Source organism: Heterodontus francisci, chromosome 49 (genome assembly GCF_036365525.1).
Source record: "Heterodontus francisci isolate sHetFra1 chromosome 49, sHetFra1.hap1, whole genome shotgun sequence".
Taxonomy (NCBI): domain Eukaryota; kingdom Metazoa; phylum Chordata; class Chondrichthyes; order Heterodontiformes; family Heterodontidae; genus Heterodontus; species Heterodontus francisci.
This window is the reverse complement of record NC_090419.1, coordinates 10,644,806-10,670,778: the sequence shown is the minus strand read 5'-3', so window position 1 is coordinate 10,670,778 and position 25,973 is coordinate 10,644,806. Positions and strand designations below refer to the sequence as shown.

General features: G+C 54.0%; 1 pseudogene; it reads right to left on the bottom strand.

Annotated features, from left to right (window-relative positions):
* The window catches only part of LOC137358361 (protein bicaudal D homolog 2-like), a 59,305-nt pseudogene that overhangs the window by 22,086 nt on the left and 11,246 nt on the right, over positions 1 to 25,973 (bottom strand).

Genomic DNA, 25,973 nt, shown 5'->3' with positions numbered 1-25,973 from the left:
TCGATACTATTCACCTCAACCACTCCCTGTGGGAGCGAGTTCCACATTCTCACCACTCTCTGGGGAAAGGAGTTTCTCCTGAATTCCCCATTGGATTTATTACTGACTGTCTTATTTTGATGACCCCCCAAGTTCTGGTCTCCCCCCCACAAGTGGAAACATTTTCTCTACGTCTACCCGATCGAAACCCCCTTCATCATTTTAAAGACCTCCATCAGGTCGGCCCTCAGCCGCCTCTTTTCTCTTCTCTGTTGTGCCCGTGCTGGCTCCTTGAAAGAGCGGTCCTGCCGAGTCCCACATCCCTCCACCTTTACCCTGCCAGCTCCTCAATCACCCGTCCAACTCCCTTTTAAAATCATCGATGGGATCAGCTTCAGGTCCCGACAACTGCCGGAGTGAAAACATTTCCCCTCGTCTCCACACCCCGGATCTTTTCCCGATGGTTTTAAATCCGTGACCTCTGGTTGTTGAACCCAGTCGCCAGACGGAATAGTTGTAAAACCACCTCAACATCCTGCAAACCTCTACCCAGTCACCTCCCAACCTGCTCTGTTCCCTGGAGAACAGTCCGAACTTTTCCCAACCTCTCCTCATAACCAAAGCCCCTCAATTCCCTGGGAACATCCTGGTAAAACCCCTCTGTATCCTTTCAAAGGCCGTGTGGTGCCCAGAATTATCCACAGTACTGCAGCCGAGGCCTGAGCAGTGGTTTAGAAACACCTAGCCTGACCGCTTTGCTTTTATACTCTGTGCCTCTATTTCGACATCCAAGTAACCCATATGTTTTTTGCAATCACCTTAAAGGCAGCAGGGCAAGTTGATAAAAATTTGCATATTAGGACATAAGAAGCAAGAGCAGGAGCTATACTTTTCAAAACCATGTCATTTATAGTCGACTGTCATTGCACAAAGTGCATCATACTATATAAAACACAGCACCTGTCACTGGGAGCTTTTCTGTAGAAGACTCTCTCTCTCTGACTGAGATACAACACAGTTCACAATGGCACGCGACTGTGGTATAAACTCAGCAAACATCCTGCCCCTTACTTCCTCCCCGAGAACCTGTTCGATCAGTTTTGCTGCCAACTCCCCATCAAACATGTGTGTGAATCAACGAGGAGGGAGCAAACCCTAACAGCACGGAACAGGAGGAGGCCATTCAGCCCCTCCTCGAGCCTGTTACACCAGGAACAGGAGGAGGCCATTCAGCCGACAGCTTTCTGGGGGCGGGGGGGGGGGGGGGGCGGAAAAAAGAGAGGGTTCCAGATTTCCACTCCCCTTTGTGTGAAGAAGTGCTTCCTGACATCACCCCTGAACGGCCTGGCTCGAATTTTAAGGTTCTGCCCCCTTGTTCCGGACTCCCCCCACCAGTGGAAATCGTTTCTCTCTATCGACCTGATCAAATCCTTTAATCATCTTAAACCCCTCGATTAGATCACCCCCTTAATCTTCTACACTTGAGGGGATACAAACCCAGTCTGTGTAATCCGTCAATCAGAGGATTCTGGAGAAGTCTGCCAGTCTTCAAGATAATTAGCTCACCACACAGCCTTTGCTGAAACAAACACAGACTCCCCACCCCATCACTCACACTGGCCACGCTGGTATCAGGCAAACACCACTAACCGTTTACCATTATTCACTGAAGGCGAACACGAAGGTGCTGCCGACAACAGATTAAGCAGGCCGGCAACTGCAGTTCTCGCCTCTTGACCATCCCCCGACCATTGGCGGCCCTGCCTTCAGCTGCCTGGGGCCCTGAGCTCTGGAATTCCTGTCCCTAATATCTCCTGATGGGGCTCGGGGTTAAATTCTATTCAGTTTGTGTTGTAAAGCGCCGTGGGAGGTTTTACCAAGTCAGGCGCTTTTTAAATGCAGGTTGTTGTTGAAGCTCTTGGCCACTTTGTTACTATACTGTATTTAAACCGCACTGTGGATCACACCCTGTCTGCTTTGCTTTTTGGCCTCTCGACAGGTGCTTGGTGGCTGAGGGAGGGGGTGATGATGACGGACCGGGTTCTGGAGGGACGTGGTCAGACACAGGGCTCACTCTGGAGAGACTCTCGCCTCCTGTGACACGAAGAAACTGAAATGAGCTGGGCGACAACAACAGCACCCTGCATTTATATAGCGCCTTTGAAGTGGTAAAACATCCCCGCGGTGCTTCACAGGTGCGTCAGTCAGACAGAATCTGACCTCGAGCCTCATCAGGAGATATTAGGGAAGGGTGACCAAACACTCGGTCAAAGGGGTCGGTTTTAAGCAGCGTCTTAAAGGAGGATAGAGAGAGGCGGAGAGGTTTAGGGAGGGAATTCCAGAGCTTAGGGCCCCAGGCAGCTGAAGGCACGGCCGCCAATGGTGGAGCGATGGGAATCGGGGGATGGTCAAGAGGCCGGAATTGGAGGAGCGCAGAGATCTCAGAGGGTTGTAGGGGCTGGAGGAGGTTACAGAGATAGGGAGGGGGAGAAGGAGGAGGTGTCGAGGGATTTGAGCAGGAGGATAAGAATTCTAAACTCGAGGAATTGTCGGACCGGGAACCAACGTAAGTCAGCGATCAAGCGCTGGGGGGGTGACGGGGGGGGGGGGGGGGGTGGGTGGGGGGCGGTGCTGATGGGTGGTCAACAGGAATTGGTGCGAGTTAGGACAAGGGACAGCAGAGCTTTGGGATGAGCTGAAGTTTAAGGGAGGGTTGGGGAAGAGATGACGACAGGTGACTGTCCAGGAGAGCATCGGAGTACTCAAGTCTGGAGGTGACAAAAGGCAGGGACAAGGGTTTCAGCAGCAGATGATCTGAGGCAGAGATGGGACAATGTTAGAGATGGAAGTTCTGTGGGAGGGGGGGGTGGGGGTGCAGTGGGTGATGGAGAAGATATGGAATCACTTATCACTCCATAAAGAGCAGCAATAGGTGACCAGGTTTGAAAAGGACATGCCCCGGGGAGGTCAGAGCTTCTTGGATCAAAGCCAACCCACCACTTAAATTTAGAGAGAGAAAGAATGTGTTTAGGTCACGGAGATTCAGGCAGTTGAACGCCAGGGAAACAAATATAGCTCCTGAGTGGTTTCGAATTCCCAGCTCGCAGTGGCCTCAGTTTAAACAGCAACAGCAGGCTTGAAAAACCCGTACGGGCTTAAACCAAACAGGCCAGGAATATCCCAGGCCTGATCTCAGCTCTGTGCTATTCTTGCTCAGCCATCCCACGGGTAAGGGAGTGGGGGAAAGGTGTCAGGAATTACAACAGAAGAGAATTGAATGATGGTACAGTACAGAAGGAGGCCATTCGGCCTGTCGTGTCTGTGCCAACTCTCTGCAAGAGCAATTCGCCGAGTCCCATTCCCCCGCCTTCTCCCTGTAACCCTGCAAATTCTCTCTTTTCAGATAATAATCCTTTTGAAAGCCCCAATTGAACCTACCTCCGTGAAAAGGTTTTTCCTCATGTCACCTCTGGTTCTTTTGCCAATCACATTAAGTCAGTGTCCTCTGGTTCTGGATCCTTCAGTCAGTGGGAACAGTCTCTCCCTATCTACTCTCTCCAGAACCCTCGTGATTTTGAACTGTTAAATACTTGAAGAGGAGAAAAAGGTACAGGGCCCTGGGGAAAGAGAAGGGGGTGTGGGACTAACTGAACAGATCTTAGGACTGCTAGCATATTTCCAATGTCCCTTTACCCTCTAATACCAGAATGATCCTGGGGCTAAAAGGGTTAAATTACAAAGACGGGTTACACACACTGGGCTTGTATTCCCTCGAGTGTAGAAGATTAAGGGGGTGATCTAATCGAGGGGTTTATGACGATTAAAGGATTCGATCGGATCGATAGAGAGAAACTATTTTCTCTGGTGGAGGGGTGGGGGGGGCAGAACCTTAGGAATAGGAACATGTGCCGACAGGGTGAGATGAGGGGGGGGGGGGGGGGGCCCCATGGGCTGAATGCCCTGCTCGTGTGCTGTGGCCTTACCTTTTTCACCTCCTGCAGCTCTCCATTCAGACGCTCGTTCTCAGAGACGGTGTTGGTCAGCACCAGCTTGGTCTGTTTGCTCTCCGCCTGGAGCTCGGCAATCTTAGTGGCCAGGGCGCCTTCTTTCCGGGCGGCCTCGCGCAGCAGGGTCTCCTCTCGGCTCTCGCCGTCGGCTGCCGCCTTCTTCTGGTTGCTGTATGCATCGGCGAAGGCCTGCGGGGGGAAACGAAGCAATGGTGAGAAAATCGGGTGGCCGGTTAAACCGATCTGCCGGGAGAAAGGGGGGGGGGGGGGGGGGGGTCGGGGGGCTTCCCCTCGGGGTCTTGGGGCCAAAAATATCACTCAACCAACATCACTCTTTAAAAAAAAAAAAAAATGGTCGGGTCATTTCACACTGTGGGATCTTGCTGTGCGCAAACAGCAAATTGGCTGCCATGTTTTCCTACATTACAACAGCGACTACACAACACACTTTGGGAAATACTGGAAGTGGTGAAAGGTTCTGGAGAGACGGGACTCCTGTCCTTTCAATGATGTTCTGTAAATGACCTCTGTCTAAGATTACACTCTCTGGTTCACACGTGCAGTTATGGACACAGCTTCGTGAAGCACCTTGCTGATGGATACCGGTTGTCTGCTGGGTTTAGGTTGGGTGGTTAGTGGAGCCTGTGAGATATTGGGGATCCTATTTACAGGAGCTGGCGAGGGCTTTGTTCAATGGGAAAGGAATCGTGGACCAGACAGAGGGTTCGCAATGCAACTGGAAAATTCACAGTCTGCAAGAGAACACAAGAAACAGGAGCTGGAGTGGGCCATTCGGCCCCTCGATCCTGTTTCCCCCATTCAATACCATCATGACTGATCTTCGACATCAACCTCCACCTTCCCGTCCCATTCCTCCATTCCCCCAGTGCCCGAAAATCCATCGATCTCAGTCTGGAATATACTCAACGAGGGAGCATCCACAGCTCTCTGGGGGGTGGGGGGGGGGGGGGGGGGGGAGAGAATTCCAAAGATTCACAACCCTCCGAGTGAAGAAATTTCTCCCCATCTCAGTCCGAAATGACCGACCCTTTATCCTGAGACTGTGACCCCAGTGTTCCAGACTCTCCAGCCGGGGAGTGGGGCGGGGGGAAAACAGCCTCTCAGTATCTACCCTGTCAAACCCCTCTCAGAATGTTATACTTTTCAATGTGATCACCTCTCATTCTAAACTCCAGGGAATAATCGACCCTTTCTGCTCAATCTCCCCTCAGGATAGCCCTCTCAACCCGGGAATCAATCCCGTGAACCTTCATTGCACTACCTCTAGGGCAAGTATATCCTTTCTTAGTTAAGGAGACTAACAGTAACGTATCATTCTTTTGTCTTCCTGATTGCTTGTTGTAACTGCATGTTAACTTGACAAACAACAAGATACAGATGCCAAGGAGCAAGATCTGGACGGAATTACTATAATTGCTGGAATGCAGCTTGTGTAAGACTTGGATGACCCTTTTTAAACTTTCACAAAGCAAAAACATCATTTTGCTTTCCGCTGAGCAGCACGTGTATCCAACAGCTGCCTGCCAGTGTCAGGGTGTCTCGAACACACAAGTGTTCCCCTCCACACGGCAGGGTGACACATCCTTGGATCAATCTCAGGCCACCCCTCCTCGCCGCGGGTCACTGGGCCGCACAGACAGCTGACCGTGGGGTTTTACTCAGACAGAACATTTTGGGTAATCTAGGTAAAGCTGCGATCACTGCACGAGCTGCACCCGGCAGATTAGGAAGATAAACACCAGGATGAGAGGATTGGCACGAGGTGCAGACCAGAAAGAAAGACAAACTCTCTTCTCTCCAGCTCCTTTCACCACCTCAGGGTGTCCCAAACCACCTCACAGACAATGAAGGAGGATTTTGTTTTGAAGTGTGGTCACTGTTGTAATGTGTGAAACACAGCAGCTAATTCATACACAGCAAGATCGCAAAAAGAACAAGAGAGATACATGAACTGATCGTCTTTTTTTTTAAAGTAATGTTGATTGAGGTATAAATATTGACCCCAGCATATCGGGGAGAACTCCCCACCAACGCCCTCCAAAGCTCTTCTCCCGATAGAGGCCGTGGGATCTTTTACATCCACCAGAGAGGGCAGACGGGGCCCTTGGGTTTAACGTCTCATCCTGAAAGACAGCCCTCCGACAGTGCGGCGCTCCCTCAGTACTGACCCTCCGACAGTGCGGCGCTCCCTCAGTACTGACCCTCCGACAGTGCGGCGCTCCCTCAGTACTGACCCTCCGACAGTGCGGCGCTCCCTCAGTACTGACCCTCCGACAGTGCGGCGCTCCCTCAGTACTGACCCTCCGACAGTGCGGCGCTCCCTCAGTACTGACCCTCCGACAGTGCGGCGCTCCCTCAGTACTGACCCTCCGACAGTGCGGCGCTCCCTCAGTACTGACCCTCCGACAGTGCGGCGCTCCCTCAGTACTGACCCTCCGACAGTGCGGCGCTCCCTCAGTACTGACCCTCCGACAGTGCGGCGCTCCCTCAGTACTGACCCTCCGACAGTGCGGCGCTCCCTCAGTACTGACCCTCCGACAGTGCGGCGCTCCCTCAGTACTGACCCTCCCTCAGTACTGACCCTCCGACAGTGCGGCGCTCCCTCAGTACTGACCCTCCGACAGTGCGGATCTCCCTCAGTACTGACCCTCCGACAGTGCGGCGCTCCCTCAGTACTGACCCTCCGACAGCGTGGGAATCTAGAAAGTTATGGGCTGTACTGATCGCAGTTTTCAAGATATCGATGGGTAGAGAGAGAGAAACTGTTTCTGCTGGTTGGGGAGTCTAGGACTGGGGGAGCAGAGACTAAAAATGAGAGGCAGACCTTTCAGGAGTGAAATTAGGAAACATTTCTACACACAAAGGGTGGGAGAAGTTTGGAACTCTCTCCCGCAAACGTCAATCGATGCTGGATCAATGGTTCGTTTTAAATCTGAGATTGATCGATTTTTGTTATCCAAAAGGTATTAAAAGATATTGCTCCCTTATTAGCCATCCCCGCATTGAACGGCAGAAGGGGCTTGAGGGGGCTGATTGGCCTCCTCCCATTCCTATGATCACATAGAATGTTATTTGCAGATGTGAAAAAAATTGGAAGGCAAGAGGTGGTGATAGGAGGAGACCCACAGGGGAAAACACAACACTAAGTTCCCTTTACCCAGCCCCGAGCATAGTAGCCGAAAGGCAAAAAGGGCTCAAAAATTCACCGATGGAAATTATTAAAAAAAGGTGAAACTCTTCTGTTAAAGGTGTCAACTCTGAACGCTGGAGTAACCCATAACAGACGGTGGCTTTCATCGTGTAGGTGCAGTCTCACAAAGAATGTTTTGATTGTGTATTGTATATGTGTGTGTACAGAACACAAAATATACCTTTCATTCGAAATGGAGAAGAGAGAGAGAGACACACAGAGAGACGGGCTTAGAACCCGCAATGTTTTTCAAAGAACCAAACTCTCTCCACTTGCAGCTTGCTGTAGCTTCAGATCAAACCACTTCCTGCCATTGCCCATTGAAGAACGACAGGGAAGGGAGGCCGCCCACAGGCTCCTAACATACTCAGAAGGGCAAAAATGCTCAGGGCTCTGGGGAAAGAGCAGGGAGGACTGCGACTCATCAAATAGCTCTTTCAATTGGCTGGCACAGGCACGATGGGCCGAATAGCCTCCTTCCGACAGTAACAAAGCCAGTCTTTACTCGATCCTTTTCGTTAGGAACAGTGTGCTTTCCCTACTGCGATCACCTTGGACTGTACAACCCCAGGCTGAGCATTCATTGCCCAGCTCTCCTTCAAGGAAAAGGCTCTCACTGGGGTACAGTTTCACACGTGACACCCTCACAGGTCCGGCTGAAGGCAGAATGCATCCTGCCGAACATCTATCACAGGCAGAGCCACAAGGAACGTCCAGCACAGAAACAGGCCCTTCGGCCCATCCGCTGGTAGTTACATTTTGTTTGATAATGGCCCTGCGAATTGTCTCGGGAAGCTTTATCCCATTAACAGTGCTATATAAATACAAGCTGTTGTTGCGAACAGTCGATACTGATAATTACTTTACACAACTCTTTCAGTGAGCCTGTCCCTTTTTTTTTTTTTTTAAGAACATTACAGCGCAGTACAGGCCCTTCGGCCCTCGATGTTGCGCCGACCTGTGAAAACATCTGACCTAAACTATTCCATTTTCATCCATATGTCTCTCCCTTTCATGGAGAGCTGAGTGAACTCGCTCGTGCCCCATCCAGTATAAAAAGTGTTCATCACTTGATATCTTTAGAAGCAAACTGCATTACGTACTAATACAGAATCAGAACTGGCCAGCACTTGCACCAGTTGCTGCGAGAGAGAGAGACACAGACAGACAGACAGACAGACAGACACACGGAGTGAGAGAGGGAGCGAGAGCATAGGAGTTACTTCGATCTTTTACTGAATTGCCTGCAACTGTGTCCTTCACACTCACTTTGACTGCTTGTGCTACTAACCACAGCACAAAGACATCTCAAGGTCCTACTGTCCCCTCCTCCCCACCCCCACCACCAACCTCGACCCCCTCACTGCCCCAGAATGTAACCATGGACAGTACTGTTTACTATGGAGGTGCTTCTGGAATGTAATCCCGTGTCTCAATCTTAAATATGTCCCCTTTATACTACAGGGAGGCCTCGACCACTCCCTGTGGGAGCGAGTTCCACATTCTCACCACTCTCTGGGGAAAGGAGTTTCTCCTGAATTCCCCATTGGATTTATTACTGACTGTCTTATATTGACAGCCCCCCTAGTTCTGGTCTCCCCCCGACAAGTGGAAACATCTTCTCGACGTCTACCCGATCAAAACCCCCTTCATTATTTTAAAGACCTCTATCAGGTCACCCCTCAGCCGCCTCTTTTCTAGCCCGTTCAGTCTTTGCCAATAGTTAGAATCTCTCAGTTCACACGACTCAAAAGGTTGTGAACAAAGCAATCAGCCGTGCCCTGTCCCGGGCAGTAGCTTCATACCTATCGTCCCCAGCAGAGGGAGAAACCCTGCACAGGACCGGCTGCCGTTAAAACCACCAGCACACCGCTGGCCTCGGACATTGCCAAGATCTACCAAAGCAACACTTCACAAGCTCAGCTGCCCAGGGTGTGCCCACAGGCTGAATGAAATGCCAGGCAGGTGCTCTAGAGCGAGGCATGACCAGCAGGCATGGACACTGCGAGAAACAGAGAGGGAGAGGGAGCAAGGGAGAGAGTCAGCGAGGGGGAGAGAGAGAGAGAGAGTCAGAGAGATTTTGAGGGGGAAATCACTGAGCTCCACAGTGACGTGGCCAGGTTCCTCTCTGACTCATCCTTTGAAGTGAACGGATATGAAGGAGAGTTTGGTGCCAGACAGCTTTAAACTGCTTGCCGCTGCAGCTGTGATAATAATATTCTGGACTGACTATTTTTTTGTTGTTCAGTTAACAACAGAACCACTGTAGGACACCATGTACAAAAAAACACATCAGCTCGGAGCTGCAAACATCAGTGGAAATGACAAACAAGTAGTTGTGTAAATCAGATTCCGTGAAGTTAGCCGCTTTACCATGACCAGCTATTACAACCGCATGTTTTGAAAACGTGTGCCCAGAATATTCATTTGATACTTTGTGAAACTCTTCGGAGCATCAATGTGAGAGTTTCTAATATAACTATTTTATAGCAATCACACAGCACGGGAGGCCATTCGGCCCATTGGGGCTGAAGAAGTTTTAATAAATTTTTAGCGAAACCGCCTTGCTTTTGTACTCTCTGTCTCTATTTATAAAGCTCAGGAACCCACATGCTTTATTAAGAGGCTTGTCCTGCCAAAGAGATACGGACAGGAGCCCCCAGGTCTCTCTGTTCCTTCACCATCTTCAAAATGAATCTTGCTCTGTAAACAGACCGCATACTGTTGCATCACAAGAGCGCATTTCACATCCCAGTATGTCTCACACAGAGCTCTGCAGGCAAACACAGTCACCTTTGAAGTGTGACGACGGTTGTTTAAGATACGCAGCAGCCAAACAGCACACAGCAAGATCCCAAACAGCAATCAGCTAATTCGTCAGTTTTGGCAGGGCTAGTAGAAAGATGAAAATGACCCGAGTTTAATTTCTCATCTGAAAGACGGACCCTCTGACAGTGCGGCGCTCCCTCAGCACTGACCCTTCGACAGTGCGGCGCTCCCTCAGCACTGACCCTTCGACAGTGCGGCGCTCCCTCAGCACTGACCCTTCGACAGTGCGGCGCTCCCTCAGCACTGACCCTTCGACAGTGCGGCGCTCCCTCAGCACTGACCCTTCGACAGTGCGGCGCTCCCTCAGCACTGACCCTTCGACAGTGCGGCGCTCCCTCAGCACTGACCCTTCGACAGTGCGGCGCTCCCTCAGCACTGACCCTTCGACAGTGCGGCGCTCCCTCAGCACTGACCCTTCGACAGTGCGGCGCTCCCTCAGCACTGACCCTTCGACAGTGCGGCGCTCCCTCAGCACTGACCCTTCGACAGTGCGGCGCTCCCTCAGCACTGACCCTTCGACAGTGCGGCGCTCCCTCAGCACTGACCCTTCGACAGTGCGGCGCTCCCTCAGCACTGACCCTTCGACAGTGCGGCGCTCCCTCAGCACTGACCCTTCGACAGTGCGGCGCTCCCTCAGCACTGACCCTTCGACAGTGCGGCGCTCCCTCAGCACTGGCACGGGGGAGTGTCAGCCTGGATTGCAGGGTGCAACTTGGATTAATAAGGCCTAACGTGTAGCACAAGGGGCAGAGATGAGACCCACTGAAACATCTTGATGTTATATAAATCTTGTATCTTATGACTGTTCACTGCAGAATTGTAAAACGGGCAAAAAATAAAGGGGAAATTTCAGCAGAACTACCTGCTGAACACCTGCGTAAGGCTGTTGACGAGAGGGTGTATGATATATCCCCTCTGTTGTGTCAAGAATTTGCGCTCCATGTGGCAGCTGGAAGCTGGTACCAGCTCATTGAAACTAAATCTCGGCAGCTGTTGTGTCAAGTTTGGAATCCAAATTTCTGCAGTGCAAAGTTTCCAGTATACAGTGTCTCAGAGGGTCACACCCTCACCCGAGTCAGAAAGTCATGGCTCCAAGGCATTCTAGAGACTCGGGGGGTCAGTACTGAGGGAGCGCCGTACTGTCGAAGGGTCAGTACTGAGGGAGTGCCGCGCTGTCCGAGGGTCGGCACTGAGGGAGCGCCGCGCTGTCCGAGGGTCGGCACTGAGGGAGCGCCGCGCTGTCCGAGGGTCGGCACTGAGGGAGCGCCGCGCTGTCCGAGGGTCGGCACTGAGGGAGCGCCGCGCTGTCCGAGGGTCGGCACTGAGGGAGCGCCGCGCTGTCCGAGGGTCGGCACTGAGGGAGCGCCGCGCTGTCCGAGGGTCGGCACTGAGGGAGCGCCGCGCTGTCCGAGGGTCGGCACTGAGGGAGCGCCGCGCTGTCCGAGGGTCGGCACTGAGGGAGCGCCGCGCTGTCCGAGGGTCGGCACTGAGGGAGCGCCGCGCTGTCCGAGGGTCGGCACTGAGGGAGCGCCGCGCTGTCCGAGGGTCGGCACTGAGGGAGCGCCGCGCTGTCCGAGGGTCGGCACTGAGGGAGCGCCGCGCTGTCCGAGGGTCGGCACTGAGGGAGCGCCGCGCTGTCCGAGGGTCGGCACTGAGGGAGCGCCGCGCTGTCCGAGGGTCGGCACTGAGGGAGCGCCGCGCTGTCCGAGGGTCGGCACTGAGGGAGCGCCGCGCTGTCCGAGGGTCGGCACTGAGGGAGCGCCGCGCTGTCCGAGGGTCGGCACTGAGGGAGCGCCGCGCTGTCCGAGGGTCGGCACTGAGGGAGCGCCGCGCTGTCCGAGGGTCGGCACTGAGGGAGCGCCGCGCTGTCCGAGGGTCGGCACTGAGGGAGCGCCGCGCTGTCCGAGGGTCGGCACTGAGGGAGCGCCGCGCTGTCCGAGGGTCGGCACTGAGGGAGCGCCGCGCTGTCCGAGGGTCGGCACTGAGGGAGCGCCGCGCTGTCCGAGGGTCGGCACTGAGGGAGCGCCGCGCTGTCCGAGGGTCGGCACTGAGGGAGCGCCGCGCTGTCCGAGGGTCGGCACTGAGGGAGCGCCGCGCTGTCCGAGGGTCGGCACTGAGGGAGCGCCGCGCTGTCCGAGGGTCGGCACTGAGGGAGCACCGCGCTGTCCGAGGGTCGGCACTGAGGGAGCGCCGCGCTGTCCGAGGGTCGGCACTGAGGGAGCGCCGCGCTGTCCGAGGGTCGGCACTGAGGGAGCGCCGCGCTGTCCGAGGGTCGGCACTGAGGGAGCGCCGCGCTGTCCGAGGGTCGGCACTGAGGGAGCGCCGCGCTGTCCGAGGGTCGGCACTGAGGGAGCGCCGCGCTGTCCGAGGGTCGGCGCTGAGGGAGCGCCGCACTGTCGAAGGAGTCACCTTTCAGGATGAGATGTTAAACCCAGGGGCCCCACTGGTAGAGCATTGGGGCCAGGGTTGACAGAGGAGCTCTCCCCATTGCCCTGGGACCCTTTATCCCTAAAGCAACATCACTGAAAACAGATGATAGGGTCATTATCACATTGCTGTTTGTGGATCTTGCTGATATCAAATTGACTGCTGCGTTCCCTACATTACAGCAGTGAAGGGAATAATATACTGCATTGGTTGGAAGCGCTCTGGGACTTGGTGAAAGGTGCTATACAAATGAAAGTCAATATTTCAGTGGGAGGAAGTTCAGAGCACTCACTACATCCACATCCTTGGTTAAGCAGCACATGAGAAAGAGGTTTGATAAGTACACTCAAAAGCAAAAGCATTATACAACGCTTAACCACGACGGTGTCTGAGGTTGTGAAAATTTGCATCAAGCTAATTATAAACAGCAAATAGGTAATAAAACCCCCATGAGCACAGGGACAGTTGACAGAATATTTCCTCCTGTGGAGAGTACATTGGGCCTCCATTTAAACTAGGAATGAGGGCTGCAAAATCAACTGCTTCAGGTTATTTCACTCGATTGTTTCACTCAGCTTTGTAGCAATAGGACCACTGCCCAGTCAGAATGTCAGGGGTTCAAGTCCCACACCAGAGACTCAGTCCCAGAATACAGGCTCGACACTCCCTCGGTGTCAGTACCGAGGGAGCGCCGCGCTGTCGGAGGGTCAGTACCGAGGGAGCGCCGCGCTGTCGGAGGTAGCGGGGTGTGGGAGGTGAGGGGGGGGTGGGGGAAAGAGTTCTCCCCAGTGTTCTGTGGTCAATATTTCTTTCTCAAACTAATATCAGTAGAACAGGTGATCGCATCATTGTCTCACTGCTGTTCCTGGGATCTTGCTGTGCGCAAGTTGGCTGCCACGTGTCCTACATTACAGCAGTGACTAATTTCCAGAAGTTCTTCATTGGCTGAGAAGTGCTTTGGGACGTCCCAAGGAGATTAGAAGGAGTTGGAGAGACATTATGTCTCTCTTTTAGTTGATGTAGTCTACGCACTGGCTGCTTTCATTCATTACAGTTCCAACTGCAGCAGGATGATTGGGGCGGGGAGGACGGGACCCTAACCCTCCCTGATTGTGGAGTAACTAACACTACATTTTTACAGGGCAACCATTTCCACCAGCCAAGTCAGGTGGTTACCCTGGACCAAACCAGTCTCAACCCACTCCAGCAAACTCATTTACTATTAATGTGCCAGATTCAAACAGGGGCAAAAAGGGTTAAAATTACGAGGACATGTTACACAGACTGGGTTTGTATTCCCTCGAGTGTAGAAGATTAAGGGGGTGATCTAAATCGAGGGGTTTAAGATGATTAAAGGATTCGATCGGGTTGATAGAAAGAAACTATTTTCTCTGGTGGGGGGAGTCCAGAACAAGGGGGCAGAACCTTAAAATCCGAGCCAGGCCGTTCAGGGGGTGATGTCAGGAAGTACTTCTTCACACAAAGGGGGGAGTGGAAATCTGGAACTCTCCCCCCAGAAAGCTGTCGAGGCCGGGGGTCAACTGGAAATTTCAAACCTGAGATTGATAGATTTTAGTCAGGTGAGTGGATTAAGGGTTAGGGAACCAAGGCGGGGAAATGGAGTTAAAATACAGATCAGCCATGATCTGATTGCATGGTGGAATAGGCTTGAAGGGATGAAAGACCTCCTCCTGTTCCTGTGTAACAGGCTCGAGAGGGGCTGAATAGGCCTCCTCCTGTTCCTGTGTAACAGGCTCGAGAGGGGCTGAATAGGCCTCCTCCTGTTCCTGTGTAACAGGCTCAAGGGGCTCAATGGGCCTCCTCCTGTTCCTGTGCAACAGGCTCAAGGGGCTCAATGGGCCTCCTCCTGTTCCTGTGCAACAGGCTCGAGAGGGTCTCAATGGGCCTCCTCCTGTTCCTGTGCAACAGGCTCGAGAGGGGCTCAATGGGCCTCCTCCTGTTCCTGTGCAAAAGGCTCGAGAGGGGCTCAATGGGCCTCCTCCTGTTCCTGTGCAAAAGGCTCGAGAGGGGCTGAATGGGCCTCCTCCTGTTCCTGTGCAACAGGCTCGAGGGGCTGAATGGGCCTCCTCCTGTTCCTGTGCAACAGGCTCGAGGGGCTGAATGGGCCTCCTCCTGTTCCTGTGCAACAGGCTCGAGGGGCTGAATGGGCCTCCTCCTGTTCCTGTGCAACAGGCTCGAGGGGCTGAATGGGCCTCCTCCTGTTCCTGTGCAACAGGCTCGAGGGGCTGAATGGGCCTCCTCCTGTTCCTGTGCAACAGGCTCGAGGGGCTGAATGGGCCTCCTCCTGTTCCTGTGCAACAGGCTCGAGGGGCTGAATGGGCCTCCTCCTGTTCCTGTGCAACAGGCTCGAGGGGCTGAATGGGCCTCCTCCTGTTCCTGTGCAACAGGCTCGAGGGGCTGAATGGGCCTCCTCCTGTTCCTGTGCAACAGGCTCGAGGGGCTGAATGGGCCTCCTCCTGTTCCTGTGCAACAGGCTCGAGGGGCTGAATGGGCCTCCTCCTGTTCCTGTGCAACAGGCTCGAGGGGCTGAATGGGCCTCCTCCTGTTCCTGTGCAACAGGCTCGAGGGGCTGAATGGGCCTCCTCCTGTTCCTGTGCAACAGGCTCGAGGGGCTGAATGGGCCTCCTCCTGTTCCTGTGCAACAGGCTCGAGGGGCTGAATGGGCCTCCTCCTGTTCCTGTGCAACAGGCTCGAGGGGCTGAATGGGCCTCCTCCTGTTCCTGTGCAACAGGCTCGAGGGGCTGAATGGGCCTCCTCCTGTTCCTGTGCAACAGGCTCGAGGGGCTGAATGGGCCTCCTCCTGTTCCTGTGCAACAGGCTCGAGGGGCTGAATGGGCCTCCTCCTGTTCCTGTGCAACAGGCTCGAGGGGCTGAATGGGCCTCCTCCTGTTCCTGTGCAACAGGCTCGAGGGGCTGAATGGGCCTCCTCCTGTTCCTGTGCAACAGGCTCGAGGGGCTGAATGGGCCTCCTCCTGTTCCTGTGCAACAGGCTCGAGGGGCTGAATGGGCCTCCTCCTGTTCCTGTGCAACAGGCTCGAGGGGCTGAATGGGCCTCCTCCTGTTCCTGTGCAACAGGCTCGAGGGGCTGAATGGGCCTCCTCCTGTTCCTGTGCAACAGGCTCGAGGGGCTGAATGGGCCTCCTCCTGTTCCTGTGCAACAGGCTCGAGGGGCTGAATGGGCCTCCTCCTGTTCCTGTGCAACAGGCTCGAGGGGCTGAATGGGCCTCCTCCTGTTCCTGTGCAACAGGCTCGAGGGGCTGAATGGGCCTCCTCCTGTTCCTGTGCAACAGGCTCGAGGGGCTGAATGGGCCTCCTCCTGTTCCTGTGCAACAGGCTCGAGGGGCTGAATGGGCCTCCTCCTGTTCCTGTGCAACAGGCTCGAGGGGCTGAATGGGCCTCCTCCTGTTCCTGTGCAACAGGCTCGAGGGGCTGAATGGGCCTCCTCCTGTTCCTGTGCAACAGGCTCGAGGGGCTGAATGGGCCTCCTCCTGTTCCTGTGCAACAGGCTCGAGGGGCTGAATGGGCCTCCTCCTGTTCCTGTGCAACAGGCTCGAGGGGCTGAATGGGCCTCCTCCTGTTCCTGTGCAACAGGCTCGAGGGGCTGAATGGGCCTCCTCCTGTTCCTGTGCAACAGGCTCGAGGGGCTGAATGGGCCTCCTCCTGTTCCTGTGCAACAGGCTCGAGGGGCTGAATGGGCCTCCTCCTGTTCCTGTGCAACAGGCTCGAGGGGCTGAATGGGCCTCCTCCTGTTCCTGTGCAACAGGCTCGAGGGGCTGAATGGGCCTCCTCCTGTTCCTGTGCAACAGGCTCGAGGGGCTGAATGGGCCTCCTCCTGTTCCTGTGCAACAGGCTCGAGGGGCTGAATGGGCCTCCTCCTGTTCCTGTGCAACAGGCTCGAGGGGCTGAATGGGCCTCCTCCTGTTCCTGTGCAACAGGCTCGAGGGGCTGAATGGGCCTCCTCCTGTTCCTGTGCAACAGGCTCGAGGGGCTGAATGGGCCTCCTCCTGTTCCTGTGCAACAGGCTCGAGGGGCTGAATGGGCCTCCTCCTGTTCCTGTGCAACAGGCTCGAGGGGCTGAATGGGCCTCCTCCTGTTCCTGTGCAACAGGCTCGAGGGGCTGAATGGGCCTCCTCCTGTTCCTGTGCAACAGGCTCGAGGGGCTGAATGGGCCTCCTCCTGTTCCTGTGCAACAGGCTCGAGGGGCTGAATGGGCCTCCTCCTGTTCCTGTGCAACAGGCTCGAGGGGCTGAATGGGCCTCCTCCTGTTCCTGTGCAACAGGCTCGAGGGGCTGAATGGGCCTCCTCCTGTTCCTGTGCAACAGGCTCGAGGGGCTGAATGGGCCTCCTCCTGTTCCTGTGCAACAGGCTCGAGGGGCTGAATGGGCCTCCTCCTGTTCCTGTGCAACAGGCTCGAGGGGCTGAATGGGCCTCCTCCTGTTCCTGTGCAACAGGCTCGAGGGGCTGAATGGGCCTCCTCCTGTTCCTGTGCAACAGGCTCGAGGGGCTGAATGGGCCTCCTCCTGTTCCTGTGCAACAGGCTCGAGGGGCTGAATGGGCCTCCTCCTGTTCCTGTGCAACAGGCTCGAGGGGCTGAATGGGCCTCCTCCTGTTCCTGTGCAACAGGCTCGAGGGGCTGAATGGGCCTCCTCCTGTTCCTGTGCAACAGGCTCGAGGGGCTGAATGGGCCTCCTCCTGTTCCTGTGCAACAGGCTCGAGGGGCTGAATGGGCCTCCTCCTGTTCCTGTGCAACAGGCTCGAGGGGCTGAATGGGCCTCCTCCTGTTCCTGTGCAACAGGCTCGAGGGGCTGAATGGGCCTCCTCCTGTTCCTGTGCAACAGGCTCGAGGGGCTGAATGGGCCTCCTCCTGTTCCTGTGCAACAGGCTCGAGGGGCTGAATGGGCCTCCTCCTGTTCCTGTGCAACAGGCTCGAGGGGCTGAATGGGCCTCCTCCTGTTCCTGTGCAACAGGCTCGAGGGGCTGAATGGGCCTCCTCCTGTTCCTGTGCAACAGGCTCGAGGGGCTGAATGGGCCTCCTCCTGTTCCTGTGCAACAGGCTCGAGGGGCTGAATGGGCCTCCTCCTGTTCCTGTGCAACAGGCTCGAGGGGCTGAATGGGCCTCCTCCTGTTCCTGTGCAACAGGCTCGAGGGGCTGAATGGGCCTCCTCCTGTTCCTGTGCAACAGGCTCGAGGGGCTGAATGGGCCTCCTCCTGTTCCTGTGCAACAGGCTCGAGGGGCTGAATGGGCCTCCTCCTGTTCCTGTGCAACAGGCTCGAGGGGCTGAATGGGCCTCCTCCTGTTCCTGTGCAACAGGCTCGAGGGGCTGAATGGGCCTCCTCCTGTTCCTGTGCAACAGGCTCGAGGGGCTGAATGGGCCTCCTCCTGTTCCTGTGCAACAGGCTCGAGGGGCTGAATGGGCCTCCTCCTGTTCCTGTGCAACAGGCTCGAGGGGCTGAATGGGCCTCCTCCTGTTCCTGTGCAACAGGCTCGAGGGGCTGAATGGGCCTCCTCCTGTTCCTGTGCAACAGGCTCGAGGGGCTGAATGGGCCTCCTCCTGTTCCTGTGCAACAGGCTCGAGGGGCTGAATGGGCCTCCTCCTGTTCCTGTGCAACAGGCTCGAGGGGCTGAATGGGCCTCCTCCTGTTCCTGTGCAACAGGCTCGAGGGGCTGAATGGGCCTCCTCCTGTTCCTGTGCAACAGGCTCGAGGGGCTGAATGGGCCTCCTCCTGCTCCTGTGCAACAGGCTCGAGGAGCTGAATGGGCCTCCTCCTGCTCCTGTGCAACAGGCTCGAGGAGCTGAATGGGCCTCCTCCTGTTCCTGTGCAACAGGCTCGAGAGGAGCTGAATGGGCCTCCTCCTGTTCCTGTGCAACAGGCTCGAGGGGCTGAATGGCCTCCTCCTGTTCCTGTGTCCCAAGGTATGTAGCTAAACCAAGTCTGGTAATGAAAGTGATCTCGAACAACACGAGGATTTAAATTTGAAGCACTCTCTCTCCAGTTTGCAGAGAACTTGCGGATCTCGGTCACAGCGTTGGAACAGTTAAAACTACCTCATACACTCAGAAGTTAATTAAGGCAAAAAAGCCCCACACACACAAAAAAAAAATCAGCCAGGTTTCCTGCTGCCTGTCAACTACCGAAACCCTGCTGCCTGTCAACTACCGAAACCCTGCTGCCTGTCAACTACCGAAACCCTGCTGCCTGCCTGTCAACTACCGAAACCCTGCTGCCTGTCAACTACCGAAACCCTGCTGCCTGCCTGCCAACTACCGAAACCCTGCTGCCTGCCTGCCAACTACCGAAACTCTGCTGCCTGCCTGCCAACTACCGAAACCCTGCTGCCTGCCTGCCAACTACCGAAACCCTGCTGCCTGCCTGCCAACTACCAAAACCCTGCTGCCTGCCTGCCAACTACCAAAACCCTGCTGCCTGCCTGCCAACTACCGAAACCCTGCTGCCTGCCTGCCAACTACCGAAACCCTGCTGCCTGCCTGTCAACTACCGAAACCCTGCTGCCTGTCAACTACCGAAACCCTGCTGCCTGCCAACTACCGAAACCCTGCTGCCTGCCTGTCAACTACCGAAACCCTGCTGCCTGTCAACTACCGAAACCCTGCTGCCTGTCAACTACCGAAACCCTGCTGCCTGCCAACTACCGAAACCCTGCTGCCTGCCAACTACCGAAACCCTGCTGCCTGCCTGCCAACTACCGAAACCCTGCTGCCTGCCTGCCAACTACCAAAACTCTGCTGCCTGCCTGCCAACTACCGAAACCCTGCTGCCTGCCTGCCAACTACCAAAACCCTGCTGCCTGCCTGCCAACTACCGAAACCCTGCTGCCTGCCAACTACCGAAACTCTGCTGCCTGCCAACTACCGAAACTCTGCTGCCTGCCTGCCAACTACCGAAACCCTGCTGCCTGCCTGCCAACTACCGAAACCCTGCTGCCTGCCAACTACCGAAACCCTGCTGCCTGCCTGTCAACTACCGAAACCCTGCTGCCTGCCTGTCAACTACCGAAACCCTGCTGCCTGCCTGCCAACTACCGAAACCCTGCTGCCTGCCTGCCAACTACCGAAACCCTGCTGCCTGCCAACTACCGAAACCCTGCTGCCTGCCTGTCAACTACCGAAACCCTGCTGCCTGCCTGTCAACTACCGAAACCCTGCTGCCTGCCTGTCAACTACCGACACCCTGCTGCCTGCCTGCCAACTACCGAAACCCTGCTGCCTGCCTGCCAACTACCGAAACCCTGCTGCCTGCCTGCCAACTACCGAAACCCTGCTGCCTGCCTGCCAACTACCGAAACTCTGCTGCCTGCCTGCCAACTACCGAAACCCTGCTGCCTGCCTGCCAACTACCGAAACCCTGCTGCCTGCCTGTCAACTACCGAAACCCTGCTGCCTGCCTGCCAACTACCGAAACCCTGCTGCCTGCCTGCCAACTACCGAAACCCTGCTGCCTGTCTGTCAACTACCGAAACCCTGCTGCCTGCCTGTCAACTACCGAAACCCTGCTGCCTGCCTGCCAACTACCGAAACCCTGCTGCCTGCCTGCCAACTACCGAAACCCTGCTGCCTGCCTGTCAACTACCGAAACCCTGCTGCCTGTCTGTCAACTACCGAAACCCTGCTGTCTGTCAACTACCAAAACCCTGCTGCCTGTCTGTCAACTACCAAAACCCTGCTGCCTGTCTGTCAACTACCAAAACCCTGCTGCCTGCCAACTACCGAAACCCTGCTGCCTGCCTGTCAACTACCGAAACCCTGCTGCCTGCCTGTCAACTACCGAAACCCTGCTGCCTGCCTGTCAACTACCGAAACCCTGCTGCCTGCCTGCCAACTACCAAAACCCTGCTGCCTGTCAACTACCGAAACCCTGCTGCCTGCCTGTCAACTACCGAAACCCTGCTGCCTGCCTGTCAACTACCGAAACCCTGCTGCCTGCCTGTCAACTACCGAAACCCTGCTGCCTGCCTGCCAACTACCAAAACCCTGCTGCCTGTCAACTACCGAAACCCTGCTGCCTGCCTGTCAACTACCGAAACCCTGCTGCCTGCCTGTCAACTACCGAAACCCTGCTGCCTGCCTGTCAACTACCGAAACCCTGCTGCCTGCCTGTCAACTACCGAAACCCTGCTGCCTGCCTGCCAACTACCAAAACCCTGCTGCCTGCCTGCCAACTACCAAAACCCTGCTGCCTGCCTGCCAACTACCAAAACCCTGCTGCCTGCCTGCCAACTACCGAAACCCTGCTGCCTGCCAACTACCGAAACCCTGCTGCCTGCCAACTACCGAAACCCTGCCGCCTGCCAACTACCGAAACCCTGCCGCCTGCCTGTCAACTACCGAAACCCTGCTGCCTGCCTGTCAACTACCAAAACCCTGCTGCCTGCCTGCCAACTACCGAAACCCTGCTGCCTGCCAACTACCGAAACCCTGCTGCCTGCCAACTACCGAAACCCTGCTGCCTGCCAACTACCGAAACCCTGCTGCCTGCCAACTACCGAAACCGTGCTGCCTGCCAACTACCGAAACCCTGCTGCCTGCCTGCCAACTACCGAAACCCTGCTGCCTGCCAACTACCGAAACCCTGCTGCCTGCCTGCCAACTACCGAAACCCTGCTGCCTGCCTGCCAACTACCGAAACCCTGCTGCCTGCCTGCCAACTACCGAAACCCCGCTGCCTGTCAACTACCAAAACCCTGCTGCCTGCCTGTCAACTACCAAAACCCTGCTGCCTGCCTGCCAACTACCAAAACCCTGCTGCCTGCCTGCCAACTACCGAAACCCCGCTGCCTGTCAACTACCAAAACCCTGCTGCCTGCCTGCCAACTACCGAAACCCTGCCGCCTGCCTGCCAACTACCGAAACCCTGCCGCCTGCCTGCCAACTACCGAAACCCCGCTGCCTGTCAACTACCAAAACCCTGCTGCCTGCCTGTCAACTACCAAAACCCTGCTGCCTGCCTGCCAACTACCGAAACCCCGCTGCCTGTCAACTACCAAAACCCTGCCGCCTGCCTGCCAACTACCAAAACCCTGCTGCCTGTCTGCCAACTACCGAAACCCTGCCGCCTGCCTGCCAACTACCGAAACCCTGCCGCCTGCCTGCCAACTACCGAAACCCTGCCGCCTGCCTGCCAACTCCCGAAACCCTGCTGCTCACATACTCGTCTGGACTGGTCGGGACATGGCTGTGACCTTTCTCCTCAACTACATATAATTCACAACACACACAGGCCATTCGGCCCAACAGACCCATGCTGCTAAACTGGCCTGGCACTCGAACGGGGGCAGACCCTCCCCAACGAAGGCAATCAACGTTTCCTGAGGAAAAGAAAATGGGAGGCGGGAGCAGGGGGGAGAAAGGCTGGCAGTAAACTGTCGGAATAAAGCCAATGTAAAACTAATCGTCGTATAAACTGCTACAGATCCTGACCAGTTCAGCAGGTTTGGCTCATTTACAGGCATTTTGGCAAAATGGTCCATCTCTGGATAAATAATACAAACAGTAATCTCATAACTCTCAAACAGAGCTGGAACAGATCGCTGTTCAGAAAGATTAAGCAATGAAGATTACCATGTGAAATTACATCGGGGTTTCGATCGGGTAGACGTAGAGAAGATGTTTCCACTTGTCGGGGGGAGACCAGAACTAGGGAGGCCATCAATATAAGACAGTCAGTAATAAATCCAATGGGGAATTCAGGAGAAACTCCTTTCCCCAGAGAGTGGTGAGAATGTGGAACTTGCTCCCACAGGGAGTGGTTGAGGTGAATAGTATCGATGTATTTAAGGGGGAAGCTGGATAAACACACGAGGGAGAGAGGAATAGAAGGATATGGTGATAGGGGGAGATGAAGTAGGGGGTGGGAGGAGGCTCCTGTGGAGCAGAAACACCAGCACGGAGAGGATGGGCCGAATGGCCTGTTTGCGTGCTGGATATTATATTCAGACTGGCCTTTTGCAGTTCATAAGAACACAAGAACTAGGAGCAGGAGTCGCCATTCGGTCCCTTGATTCTGCTCCGCCATTCAGTAAAATCATGGCTGATCGGATTGTGGCCTTAACCCCACTTTCCTGCCTGCCCTCCCATAACCCTCAACTCCCTTATAGATCAAAAAACTGTCCAACTCAGCCATGAATATATTCAATGAGCCAGCCTCCACTGCTCTCTGGGATAGAGAATTCCAAGGATTAAACAACCCGCTGAGAGAAGACATTCCTCCTCATCTCCGTAATAAAAGGGAGACCCCTTAGTTTGGAATTGTGCCCCCTGGTTCCAGATTCCCTCCAAGGGGAAACATCCTCTCAGCATCTCCCCTGTCAAGCCCCCTCAGAATTTTCTATGTTCAACACACTCTGCAGTTAAACAGAATATCACATGAGCTTGGCTGGACCTACAGACGGAAAGGCTCTGTCTGGAGACTGCACAGTCCAAAATAAATCAACAGAGTGCATTTCAAAACCTGCCAGATACCGACCCATCCCAAAAACACAGCTCTTTCCAACAGATACCAGCAGAAAGCAATGCTTGGTGACTCACTAAGGAACGGGCACAGGCTGATTTCATCCAACAGCACTGTGTTCAGTGCATCCCTTAGAAAAATCTATTTTGATGCTGCCTTAAGATACAGGACGACTAGAGCGGAGATGCAGAGGGATCTGGGTGTCCTAGCGAGTGTATCGCAAAAGATTAGCATGCAGGCTCAGCAAGTAAATAGAATATCATTTATTGTGAGGGGAATTGAATATAAAAGTAGGGAGGTTATGCTTCATCTATACAGGGCATTGGTGAGACCACATCTGGGGTATTGTGTACAGTACTGGTCTCCTTATTTAAGGAAGGATGTAAATGTATTGGAGGTAGTACAGAGAAGGTTTACTAGACTAATACCTGGAATGGGCGGGTTGTCTTGTGAGGAAAGGTTGGACAGGCTAGGCTCGTATCCACTGGAGTTCAGAAGAGTAAAAGGCGACTTGATTGAAACATATCAGATCCTGAGGGGTCTTGACAGGGTGGATGTGGAAAGGATGTTTCCCCTTGTGGGAGAAGCTCGAACTAGGGGTCACTGTTTAAAAATAAGGGGTCACCCATTTAACACAGAGATGAGGAGAAATTTTTTCTCTCAGAGGGTCGTGAGTCTTTGGAATTCTCTTCCTCAAAAGGCGGTGGAAGCAGAGTCTTTGAATATTTTTAAGGCACAGGGAGATAGATTCTTGATGAACAAGGGGGTGAAAGGTTATCGGGGGTCGGCGGGAATGTGAGGTTGAGACTACACTCAGATCAGCCATGATCTTGTTGAATGACGGAGCAGATTAGAGGGGCCGAGTGGCCTACTCCTGCTCCTAATTCGTATGTACGTATGTAAGTCATCGTCCAGTTCTAGGGAGAGTGTTTGCAGGAGTACTACACTACAATCCATCAAAGTCCTTGAAATAGATACAGTAAACGCAAGAAAAAAAACCAAGGTCTTAGTCATAGTTATACAACACAGAAACAGGTCCTTCAGCCCATCGTGTCTGTGCTGGCCATCAAGCCTATCTATTCTAATCCCATTTTCCGGAATTTGGCCCATTTCCTTGTATGCTGTGGCCTTTCAAGTGCTCATCTAAATACTTCTTAAATGTTGTGAGGGTTCCTACCTCTACCACCCCTTCAGGCAGTGTGCTCCAGATTCCAATCACCCTCTGGGTAAAGTTTTTTTCCCTCAAATTCCCTCTAAACCTCCTGCCCCTTACCTTAAATCTATGCCCCCTGGTTATTGACCCCTCCGCTAACGAAAAACGTTTCTTCCTATCTATGCTATCAATGCCCCTCATAATTTTGTATACTTCAATCATGTCCCCCCTCAGCCTTCTCTGCTCTAAGGAAAACAACACTAGCCTATCCTGTGTCTCTTCATAGCGGAAATGCTCCAGCCCAGGCAACATCCTGGTGAATCTCCTCTGCACCCTCTCCAGTGCAATCACATCCTTCCTATAGTGTGGTGCCCAGAACTGTACACACTACTCCAGCTGTGGCCTAACTAGCGTTTTATACAGCTCCATCATAACCTCCCTGCTCTCATATTCTATGCCTCGGCTAATAAAGGCAAGTATCCCATATGCCTTCCTAACCACCTTATCTACCTGTGCTGCTGCCTTCAGTGATCTATGGACAAGTACACCAAGGTCCCTCTGTACGTCCTAGGGTCCTACCATCCATTGTATATTCCCTTGTCTTGTTAGTCCTCCCAAAATGCGTCACCTCACACTTCTCAGGATTAAATTCCATTTGCCGCTGCTCCGCCCATCTTACCAGCCCATCTATATCGTCCTGTAATCTAAGGCTTTCCTCCTCACTATTTACAACACTACCAATTCTCGTGTCATCTGCGAACTTACTGATCATACCTCCTAACAAAACTTGACAGTTAAAGGTTAGTCACCATAAAGTGGTGCATTCTCCATGGCAACGCCTCTACCAAAGTCCACTTGCCAACCAATCAGCACTCTCTTCTCAGACAGTATAAATTTGTTGCTTTCCTTTCCATTGGTATTCTTGCGATTTGTCCTGATGGGTGCAAGATGAAAAGTTTTGACAAAATGCCTTGGTTTTTAGTATTACTCAAGTTCTGCACTGCCAAACGCCTATTTTAAAATACATCGTCTTCCTTAAGATATTTAATAAGCCTGTGCCTGGTTTTAGCCAGACAAGTGATAAGGAGACAATGCAATGAGTAATTCGTAGGCTGGGTGTTGAAATAATTACATGACTGCCTTGTTAACAAAAAGATGCAATTAGCTTTTTGTAATTTTGAGAAACAATACTCGATCTTGCTGCGTGAATCTTTGGTCATTCCGAGTGAGTGCTCGAGGGTACTTTGAAAAATGAATATTGGGTAGACTGCTATAAAACATCCAGCGAGTTTCTCCCCTTCTCCTTTGTCAGGGCCTCTCCAACCCACACACTGTCCCTAGCCAAGATGTACAGCAGATAGCTTACTCCTGGGGCACTGCCACTGGATTTGCAGTGCAGAGTCCACAGCCCTCCCTGAATCTCTCTGCCTTACTCTCTCCCCCTTTAAAGACGCTTCTTAAAACTGATCTCTTTGACCTGGCGCCTGTCCCTAATATCGCCTTATGTGGATCAGGGTCAAATTTCTATCCTGATTAACACATCTAAAGTGCCTTGGGGATGTTTTACTACGAGAAAGGTGCTACTTAAATGCAGGTTGTTGTATAACTAGACACAGGGAGACGTACAGGGATGTTCGGAGGCCCTGCCCCAGCTTTTCTTGGTACAATGCCCACAAGAGTGTAAGCTGAAATTACCAGCACCCAGCAACTGCATTGCCAATTCACAAGCTCCCACACTACACAAATAACCGGCATTACAACAACATGGGAGAGAGATTTACTCAGGGGGACTACCTGCGAAAATTGACACTCATTTACATCCTCTTTTTGCATTATTTGCTCCTGTACGAGTCCTTAAGGAGCACATAACCGAACCAGC